General features: G+C 40.5%; 1 long non-coding RNA gene across 1 annotated transcript; it reads right to left on the bottom strand.

The window, feature by feature from the left end:
* Window positions 1-9,118: 9,118 nt before the first annotated feature.
* LOC103143299 (uncharacterized) lies at window positions 9,119-11,553 on the bottom strand. Its single transcript, XR_476779.2, has 2 exons — window positions 11,467-11,553; window positions 9,119-10,207 (listed from the first exon to the last, which is right to left on the bottom strand). It is a non-coding gene; the product is annotated as an uncharacterized LOC103143299 (long non-coding RNA).
* Between the last annotated feature and the right edge of the window lie 25 nt (window positions 11,554-11,578).

Below are 11,578 nucleotides of genomic sequence, written 5' to 3'. Positions count from 1 at the left end.
TTAGCATCCAGCTGCAGGTTTACGACATCAGCAATAACTTAATCAACTCGGTGTGTTTGCCTTAAAGTTACCAAGACGCACTAGAAGCAGACATTTTGAGAGAGCAGCCTGTTAGTAGGGAACATGTACGTGTTAATATTGTGAAATTAAAATGAAGAATTTAAATTGCTCCAGTCAATTTAAATTCTTCTCAGTTGAAGTCAGAAGTTATTTCAATGTGAATGAAAATAATGCAGAAACACTTGCTTGTTCAACACGAAGGACAAATTTATTGTACACTCTGAAATGAGCTTAAAAAACAATGCATAGGCTACTTGTCTTTTGCTGTTAAATCAGCTTGATGAACATTAATGTCTTAAGTTAAAACCAAAGTTTTTAAGACAGCAGCTCAATCTTCAACTTCCAGTAAAACCACCTCCAAATGTTTTACAGTTGTTTGTGTGTGTGTTTGCGTGTTTGCGTGCGTGTGTGTGTGTGTGTGTGTGTGTGTGTGTTATGAGCGCTTCCTATAACCACATTGGCCAAACAGAAATTGGACAGAGAGACTTGAATTAATTCTTACAGAAGGTCACTTTCTGACATATGCTGCAGCTTCTCAGTGGAAGAAGAAGATTCAGTCACATTCCCACACAAACACACATTTACTCAGCGAGTCTTAGGAGGACCAGGAAGAGGCTTTGCTGATGCCAGCCATTGTCTACCTTCTCTGCAGTGACGACTGAGTTGGAAAGGGGCCGCAAAGCGAGGACCCAAACGGCCTGAATGAACACACACACATGCACACGTACACACACACACGCACACGCACACACACGCACACGCACACACACACACGCACACAAAAGCAGATTGTTTGTGTGGCCGGCAAACACTCGGTGTGTCATTTGGAAGACTGTTTTACGTCAAGAGCTTGCGAGTGAGAAGAAACTCCCACAATTCTTCTGGGCCATCGCTGACACTTTTTTTCTTTTTATCACGAGTGAAGAAGCTGTATTTTAAGCCGAGGGCTTTATTATTGCTCCATGACTGCAAAAGTGTTTTGGGGAGTTTTTTTTTAGATAACACGCCATCACAAAGGTAGGAAATTGGATTCTCATCCGATTCTACCATCCAACCTGCAGATTGAAGTTTGATTTCTGGTGGTTTTCTCCTGCAGAGTTATAACTTAACTCTATCTCCTCCTCCAAAAGGATTCTTCGTCTTGCGCTTTAAAACATATTGTGACAGTTTTCACAGCTCAAGAGCGCAGAATTGATTCTTAGTTTTCCACTTATGTGATGGCATAAATTCTCCCACCTGAGCTCTGGATCTCTGCAGCTCTTCAAAATATTGACCATTTGCTGTCATGACTGAACAAACACAAACTGACATTATTATTGACAGGATTTCCCCAAGAAAACTTGCTGAGCCGAGTGGCAGGGATGCTGTGGCAGTCACCCAGCAGCCTGTGATGTTTTTGAGTTAAAAAAACGTTTAAGGCTGACAGGAAATTGTAAAAATATGGCTACATAATTATGTGTAAGTGGAAGACACATATAAAGTCTTACAAAAACCAAAAAATAAAAAACATACAATTAAAATGAATATCATTTTTTTGCACTTAAGTTGTGCCATCCTAAAGTGTCCAACATTTTTGGATAGTTTAATCCTTGACTTGTCACTTTATTCGTTTAAGTTGTTAATGTGTTGGTTGGTAAAGACAGCTATGGAGTTTTGGTTAATTAAAAAAAAATACTCATAACACTGATACTGGTGAATAAAAAAAAACTCTATAATAAATAAACAATGCTTAGCCTGGTGGGGCAGCAAGTAAAGCCTGGTGGCCCACCAGGCTTATAACACACCAGGAGAAACCTGGATTCATTTGGGGTCGTCTGTGTTTCTATTCAACCTTGACATGTTATTATGGACATTCAGCGTTTCCTGTTGAGATGAGGTTGGTGGGGTGGAAAAAAGCTAAACTGTTTGTGTGTTCTTCCTCTAGAGCTGCATTGATATTAGTATTGATATCGGTAATATTTGTCCTGTATTTACTTGGTATTGGATCTATACCAACATATGCAGCTTCTCTCTCCTCTATTATCAGAAAGACGTCTCTTATTTAGTCACTTCACAACTACCCATTTTTACTTAAACATTTGTCCTGACAAGTCCTACACTATTTACTAAGCGGTTAGTCATTCATTTCTCATACCCTCTGTCCAGACAGTAATAGATATAATCAAGAAAGCAGGTAGCACCTCAAACCAAAAGATTTATGTGGAAGTGTTTTATAACTGACCCAGTGACAGAGAAGATGATGAAAAAAAGGACAACTCCCATCTTTCAAGTCGCTTCTTCTAACAACACAACACAGAACAGATGCCTCTGTCAGGCAGCTTTTAGTGCTGACTGGTCAGAGTCACATCCCTGGCTTTGATCCCTGCGGGGCCCTTTGTATGTGGGGGACGTGAATAACGGGGCCTCTCCTCATCTCCGGGCTGTGATCCGTGGGTTACATGTCCCTGCAGTGCAGGAGGCATCCAGGCTGCAGGGTTTAGGATTCCTCTGGTTAAGCTGTGGATGGTGTTAAACAAACACAACCTGGCTTCTTTGTTTCTAACATAAATGTCGCCGTTTTCTCCTGTAGCTTGAAGTATTTCCAGATTTATTTATGTAAATTTGCCTTGACATGCTAGAAATGTAGCATAGTGCCTAAACTGCAGTTGCTGTTTCTACCACAAAAGTTACATTTCTTGAAGCAAAACAGAAATAAAATTACATTTAAAGGGCAGTATCATGTAAAGGTAACTTTTTTCTTAGCATTACATCATGTTATAATGTTATTCTCTCATGAAAAACAAACCTGGAGTGTTGCCTTGATTCTTTCATGCATGTTTGAGAAATCCTTTAATCTCCCGTGGCAACCAGTTCGCTGTGCAAAACACCTGGAGGGACCTAGCTCCACCTTCAACGACGAAGCTCCTCCTCAGAGCTTCAGTTTCCAAGCTTCAGCCTCACAGCCCTCCCCCACTCAGCTCCTTCAGACTAGTCGGCAGCAATTAGCAAACATCTGGCGGAGCTCATTAGACGAGCTACTTCTCAGGGCAACGCTGGTAAAAATGTCGTTAAATGGTTAATAGATGGTGTGATGTCTTCCTGAAGGCAGAGTTTCAGAAACAGCAGGAGTTTTTAAAGAGACAGAGGCCCAATTTCAAAGCGCTAAATTAAGAAGTAAAATTTCTTTCCAGTTATATTTGATATATATTGCATTTTCATAGCTTCATAGTTCCTTGATTATGCTACAAAATGGTATAAAATCAGGAGTTTGCTTCATTTAAAGCTGCAAACTGCAAAGTTTTAATTGGGATTTTATGTGACAGACCAACACAAATTAGCACATTAAATTGTAAACTACATGTTTTATTATTTCTTTGTAAACAAAAAACTAAAAACATCTTCACAACTTTTCCCCTGATGTGTCCGCTCTGTTCTTTAAACTTCATATCGCTGTTTGTCAGGGAGGCATCCTGCTTTTTAAAGAGACTAATTGCTCCATCATGTAACACCACCTGGTACGCCGAATTCAAAATAACATTTGGTACTTTATGCAGCAGCTATGCAGATTTTCAGCTGGAGGGGGGGAAAAAATGAATGCGGTACAGTTTGAGCTTGAAACAAAAACCAAGCTTGGAGCATAAATCAAAGCTCCAAAGAGACGACAGAAAAAGAAAAAAAAATTTACTCAGGTCATAATTCTCAGAGGGGTTTGCTTCACAAGTCAACAGTTTGCTCATTTTATAGATCAGCTGTCTGCACACAGGAAGAGGGATGCTGAGGGGATTGGGTTTTCTGCAGACTAAAGACATGCAACTCAATGGAGCTGCTGACAGATGCGCTATTTGACTATTGTAACCTTTAAAACCTCCCATCCTGACACGCAGTTTAAGATTATACAGCTTTCCCAAATACTTTAAAATTTCCTTTGGACATTTTCTTTTTTTGCTAATGAGCTATTTGATTATTGAATTTCATTTCTAGAGATGCTCTGTTTTGACAGCAGCTCTCCATCAAAACGCCATTGTGTCGCCGTCTGCACAAATGCCAGTAGCAGAGATTGTTCTGCAGGCTTCCCAAGGTTGGGTTTTGTGTGCTCAAAAGTCAAGAGAGAAGACTTCAGTCGTGTCAGACGTCTGACGGCAGATTCAGGGGCTGCCGCTGCAGAATGTACCGTACACTCTGTGCCGTCCCTGATGGATCCGCACGACGCTTTTCGCAGCAGTCTATACCTAACTGTATGTCTCGCAGTTGAAGGCTCAGAGCGGCAGAGGTTCGAGGAGCTGGATGGAACCGATCAAGTGCAGGGGAAACAATGCTGGATTTTTTTTGTTGTTCAATTTTCTAAAGTCAAGGCCGACGGTCCATTCAGATCGTCAGCAGTTCTGAGGCTGTTCCTCCCATTAGATGTCTCATAACTGAAAAATTCATGCAGTGCACAAAGAGGCTTGCAAGGACACAGAAATGTATAATTCTGGATTAGCATTTGGTGCTTTTTCTAACACAACAGGCAGTCCTGTTCACTGGGAACGACGAAAGCCGAGTAAAACTGTTTCCAGGTAGTTCAGACATGATGTTAGTAAAAATATCCCATGTCAAATCCATAAGAGACTGATTGTAAAGCAGTACAACACTTGGCAACGTGTTCACTTTGGCATCAAGTTTCTCTGAAATCTTTCAGCATATTTGTTCTTTGCAGGTCGTCCAATCACAATTGACAAGGCAGTTGCCAATGACTACGGTCTTGTGTTGGATAGAAAATGGTGGTTGACATGTTGCCGATTATCTGCAACTTAAATGGAAAGTTTTTTTGTCTACAAATTTAGCCTCTCTTGTATGATTTTATAGATTCTTGAGGTTGGATATGAAACAGGTTGTGTGTTCTTCTGCAATGGGCTTTATGGTAAATTTTGGGAGCTTGAAATAGGAATTGACTCAAACCGCGTGTATGAATTATTCTGTTCCATCGGTCGTACAGAATTATTCATATATAAAGGTCTTGCCTTATTCTGCTTGTATTAAATCAGAATGTCACCCAAAAGATTATTAACACAAGTTAGCCGAGTATGTAAAGATGCTGTTTGTTCTTCTCTGCATATGCATAAATGCGAGGTCGTCTTCCGCTGAGCGACACCCGACGGAGTGTGAGCGTTTGCATCTGCTGGTGGTGGTGGTGTGTGTGTGAGTGTGTGTGTCTGCACCACAATGGGCAACGCTTCATAAATGCTCAGAGATGCCTCCAAATATCAGTTATGTAATTGCATCGTTTCCCTTCGTCTGTTCCTGCGAAGTCTCTTCACCTCCCTAAATATCCTTCTTTCTCTCTCTCTCTCTCTCTCTCCACCCCTCCTGTTCCTCCCTCTGGACCAATCGTTCCCCTGATGGGAAAACTTTTCTCAGCCAGCCCTTCCCTGGAAGCGCCTGCAGTCTTCAAACCGGCCTCCGATTCATTCTTCCTGCCTTCCAACCTTCGTCTTGTTCTCATGAACGCCGCTCGCTCTTCTGTGCGCCGCCGTCTCCCCAGGAAGCTGCATGTTCCTCAATTGATTTCTGCGTTTCTGGTCACAAGCAGAGCTGCTCAGACGTTGCTGTGGCCACGTGTGAAGTAGATGTTAGAAGTCCTTTCAGTGCATCCTGTATCCCTGTAAGAACAGATGGATTTCCGGCCGCCTCTGAGCTTTTTCCTCTGATCAGTAGCTCAGCTGCCGTTCGACTCCAATCAGTTTCCAAATTGATTTCACGCAGCTACTGTTTTTTTTTTCCCTTCCACAGATGTAGCTATGTAGGGAGAAACACGAGGAACACAGAAAGTCACAAGTAAACAACACCCGCTGGAGCAAGATGGATTCGAAACTGTTTTATGCTTTCATTTCCTCAGTCAAATAAAAATAAAAAAAATTAAAAAATAATCTATAATTACAGGATTTTCTCCAAAATCTGGAACTTTTTAATTTCAGGGCGTATATTTCAGTCGACTGAGGGTGCTCCGAAAGCAGGAAGCGGACTACATCGCGGGGCATTCTGGGTAAAAACAACCAAAGCAAATGAGTGAGTCCAGCGCTAGTTGGAGAAATGGTTTCTGGTCTTTTGCGAACAACAAAAGAGAAATCCTGCAACCGCTAAAATCTGATGCCACTCCAGTTTATGTTTACGTGCCGTGGAGAAGGAAGTCGCGCTCGTGTCGCCTTCAGAGGTTTTTATATCGTTTCATGCAGTGGTTCTTGGTGCAGCGCCACCACAGGCGAGGAGGGTGAACAGCTTTTTCAAAAGAGTTTTTTTTTTTTTTTTTTTATACGATGTGGTGAGAAAATGTAAGATTTTTATCCAGAATTTAGTTGTCTAAATTATAAACCAAAAAGCGTAAGTGAGATGTTTTTTTGTTTTTAGGATAGAGCTTTCATTACACACTTTCACCAATTAACTTAAATTAATTAAGACAACTTTATTATTTGGATTTCTTTTTTTGGCAAAGTGTCAGAAAAATCTAAAACAGATGAAACCAGATATTTACATACGCTCTATAAAGAAATACACAGCCTTTTATCATCATCTGACTTTAAATCAGACAGATTATTTCTTAGGGCAGCTAAAATTACTTAAACTACCCGAAGTCACCTGATTCAAATCCCAAGCTTCAATAGTTAGGGGTTTTTTAAGTCATGACCTCAACTATGTACCTGTAACTGATTTCTTTCATCCATTTTACAATCTAAATGCTGAGATTTTCACTAGGAAATATGACCCACATTTGGTGATGACTGTATTACTCTGCGTTTATTTTTATACCCACTAGTGAGAAGAAAGAGGAAAAGCTCCATCTGTGGACACAAATCAATAGACTGACCTACTGTGCTGCTCTACACTTTATCATTATTATTTTTTTAAGTGCCCCAGATTTCCCATTCCTCCTCGTCCGTATACGGATGTCAAAACAGGTTATCTAAGGTCTCTAAAGGCTCCGCTTTTTGGAGGAAACAAGAGCCAGAAAACGATTCTTGAAGGTAAAATGTGTGTGTGTGTGTTTGCGGCTCTTGATGGAATGAGCATCTGGACTGAAAGGCAATCCTCTCACATGCCGTGTGCGTGTCAGCAGGAGGTCAGCGCCATCCAGTAGGCAGCAGCTGCCGCTTCTCCTCTCCGCTCCAACGTATTGCAGCGAGAACAACCTGTGTCCGCCACAGAAACAGAAACGGGCGGGACCCAGACTGGATATTCATTGATCAGTCTGGAAGGCTAAAGTGGAGCGCAGGATGGGATTTACGGGAATGGTGGCCTGCGAAGGAGGATGGGGGTGTCTTGAAATTGCTGTTTTCTCCCTTGTGTCCTTTACTGTTACTGCTCTTCTTCTGCCTCATCTTTTTACAGGCAAATACAGACGTGCCACAACATTATATTAAGTCAGTTTAACTGTAAATGAGCTCAACAAGTACAAGAATACAATAAAATATATATGTTTTTTCTTTTACTTACCTTCTCAGACCCAGAAATTTTTGTTTTTATGGATTTACATAATCTGTCACAAACTTTTCGTCACAGGGACCAAAATCATCAAGATCAAAAATGAGTTTTTGTTTCCTTGTCAACAATAAACTGAGCCGCAGTTCTTCAATTAAACGCATAAAGTAGTGTCAGCTTTTGTTGGAAAGGGATGAGTATGTTGTTGTAAAAAAGTTTTTGCCTCGTTAAAAGAAAGGAACCAAGTTTTGAAATTTATTTAGGTCTAGACTGGATTTGGTCAGGTCTGAGCGATAAAAATAGGATTTTACGTCAGTTTTGAACTAAAAATGCTTCCTGTATTTATTGAACAACTCCAATAACACCATACTAATTTAATCACTACAATTTTAGTAAGTTATAGTAGATTTGGGTGCAACAAAGTCTGCTTTCCACGTAGATGTAGAGTTATATGAAAACAAAAAGGCCCGCATATTTCAAGACAAGCACTTTGTGTCGTAGACAGCATTTTCTGTTGGGAAAAGTTTTTTAATCTGTGATCATTTGTTGCCCTGATTTTAAAAAATAAAGTCTTCATTTGAATCAACCTTGTGTACGTCTCTGAATGTCAGGGGCCGCAAAAAATCTGTCAGAGAGCCATGAAACGGCCCGCAAACCCCTGATTTATCCTGTTTTGTTCATCTTTATCCCGTTTATGTACCGTTTGAATTAATTTTACACAAGTTTGATCTGATAACTGTAAAACATTTTAACTGCTGTGTTTTAGCTTCAGGACAAAACTTCCAGTGTCCTTAAAGGGAGCACAGTTCAGTCAAACGCACAAACCAACGTCCCAGAGGAGTGATAATCTTGAATGAGAGTTCATAAACTGAAGATTTATAAGTCAATTTGTTCTGTGAGAAGAAGAAGGAAGTCAGGAGAAATGGGAGACCTAACAGCACGGCACCCGATTCAAAACCAGTCCTTGCTCTGACTGTGTTTACAGACGGTCAAACTTTATTTCTGTCAAGGGTCATGAAAAGTAACTTCAGACGACACACGTGATGGTTGGAAAGGAGGTCAAAATGTTGTCATATGATATGTGGTTTACTTGGCTCAGACACTCAGAAAAAGCAAGTCACTGCTGCTGGCAGCTAACGGGTAAACATGTAGCGGGGAGAGCGGGTGTTGTTTTCAGTCAAAATTATCAGGATGCTTTTACACTGACAGAGAACACAAAAAGTTAAAACCTCAGTTTAAAAAAAAATATTATCTGAGAAACTTTATGCTCACAAACAACACCTATAGCTGGCCTGAAAGTCTATGTGTTTTGAGATTACGTTTTGTGCTTATTCATCAGCCTCACAAGGTCAATTCCTCTGAAGAAAAGATTTCATTATAGTTGGGGGAGTTTTCTATCAGAGAGACAAAACAAGAATGCTCATTTATGTATTTTTCTATGTTGCCAACAAAAAAGCTGCCAGTCACTTATTTAACTGGTTAGAAAAATACTCTGCTGTTAGCCTTAATAGTAGTAATGTTTCTGTTAGAAGAGTCGGCTCCAAAAGCTAATTTTCAGTCAGAAAACTGAAAAATAAAAAGTAAATGCACTTTGAAATTAATAGAAAGGGTTTAATTAAAATTTCTTAAAGATATATTTGTCTTCTAGCATCACATTAAGGAAATGTCATTTAAAGCAGAACAGTGTCTGCATTAAGATGACGCTGTTAAAAATCAAAAACATGCCCGATCCCTCGTATCAAAATCAGTTTCTGCAGCAGTTTATTTTCTCCTTTATCCACATTCTAACCTCACATTTGCTGCTTGAGGAGTTTCATAAAAACTAATAATAAAATAATAAAAAAATCTAAACTATTAAACACAACAAGCCCCTTCAGTGCTTGTGTACTTCCCTTTTTGTACTGCTCCACTCAGAGCATACTAATAATCCTTCTTATTGCTTTTGAATATAAATGTGTAAGTTAATTGATACCTCAGGAGCGATAATGTCTCAGCGGCTCTGAGGGCCGTTCCACACCCCGTCTATATGCTGCACATATGAGTCTCAATAAACTTGAGCACCCAGCATGAACCGGGCTGTGATGCTAATAAGCCTCACTGAGACAACAGGGAATGACTGTAAACTCCACAGTGAGCCTCATCACAACACCTCTGTGTTACAGTTTGCTTTCATTTTTAATAAATTACGTTCACATTTATTCATCATTTAAATGTTGTCTATGAGAAGACGGCATTTAATTGCGTTATTGGATGTGTGTAAAAGGAATGATCCCCCTCCCCCCCACGTCTCCCCTTTGTGCCTTAAACCTAATCACTTTCTTTATCTGAGGAGACGCGTCTTTGTGCATCTGAATCAAGCGGGCACTCACACTTACTCACTTTTGATGATTAATTCAAAAGAAGGGGAGCAGATAAGGCATCTCAAAGTGCAAAAGAAAGAAGATGAAAAGCTGCGAGAGCAGAAACTCTGTGCCTCTTTTTCCACCAGTTTGTTTCTTCTGGGACTTTGTCTCATCTCTCTTTGGGGGAGGGAAGGGGATGGGAGTTTCGGATGGTCAAGATCCTTTTGTTTTTTCCAGCTTTTGTCTTTCTGATGAGGGCCAAGCTGAAACCGAACTGACAGGTTTGGGAGGAAGGCCAGGTGAGAGTTTCTGGGCGTTGGACGAAGACTTCAGGACGTCTTCAGGAGGGGAGGTGATGGGTCCCAGTCATCGTCCTGGAGAAAGACAACAGGGAGTCGGTTTCATGTGGCAAAGAAAAACAGACATCAGCAGTTGTCAGTGTGTGTGTGTGTGTGTGTGTGTGTGTGTGTGTGTGTGTGTGCAGCTGTTTAGAAGTACTCTCTCTCCTTAGACACACACACAGTGGAGGATGAGTGTTGGTTCCATATTGGCTCTCTCTCAGAGGATGGGAGCTTTACATTATAAGCTTGATATTGATTACAGGCATTGATGGCTGACATCAGATCCTGCAGCCATATGTCTGCATGGATGTGACCACCAAGCACACAACAAACACCGTTTTTCTGCCTCGTTCCTGGTGGTCTCGCTGTAGGATTTACTGCGGCTGCCACATGTTTCAGGAAAATGATTTCTCGTTAAACGAGTCATGGTCTTGAGAAAGTAACCTGGCTATAATTTTGCTAAAATGTATTTTAGCAAAATTTAAAATGCTCAAATCCTACCCCAAAAAATTACACAAATACAACCTGATCAGATGCAAAATATAATTAAATTATGACATCATTTAATGAATTATCCAGACCAACTGGGACATTGGTGAAGAAGAGATCGCCTACGGAGTCCAGTGAAGTTTGCGGTAACTTTTAATCGGTCTTTTACATCACTGAGGATAAATTTTGGCCCACTCTTCTTTGCAGAATTGCGTGAATTCAGTCATATTGGAATATTATTGAGCATGTGTCCCCTAAGGTCACCACAGTATTTAAATTGGTTTTAAGTCCAGATTTAATTAGGCCACTCCACTCGGTAAATAATGACATGTTTAATCCAAAAGTGTCATTATTTTCCAAATAACTCTTCATGGCAACAGTCATGAACATTCATGAAGATGCCTTCATATTCTTTTCTGGTCTTATAAAATGTTTATGACAGTTTCATGTCAGTCTTATACACACAAATGAAGTGTTGCCCCTTTTTCCTTTAAAAATGAAATCAACATTTGAAAACTGCCTTTGTCTTCACTTAAACTATCTTTTTGTGCTGTATTTTTTGACCAAAAGATAACCATACCAGACTGAAGCCACTGAAATCCTCGATTCTATCCATTTTGCCTGATGTAATCCTGTTTTGCGTATAAACTTGCTGAAAACCCTTGTCAGCGTCTATGTAAATGAATTCTATGTGTGTTTATTGAAGCAGCAGAGTGACTTCCCCCACTGAAACTGTGACCTCAACAACAACAAAAAAAAGATTGCAAAAGCGCTGTTGGCTTATGAAAGGAGCATCATGTAACCTTGTGTTTTGGGTGGGCTGCATCTTTAAACAGCAGGCGTGGCTCCGCTTACTACGGGCCCGCCTCCCGTGCATAACAGCCGCCTCTCCTCCCTCGCTCTGGATCATATTAG

Source organism: Poecilia formosa, unplaced genomic scaffold (assembly GCF_000485575.1).
Source record: "Poecilia formosa unplaced genomic scaffold, Poecilia_formosa-5.1.2 Scaffold107, whole genome shotgun sequence".
NCBI lineage: Eukaryota > Metazoa > Chordata > Actinopteri > Cyprinodontiformes > Poeciliidae > Poecilia > Poecilia formosa.
Note: the sequence above shows the minus strand (reverse complement) of the source record. Positions and strands in the feature narration are given on the sequence as shown.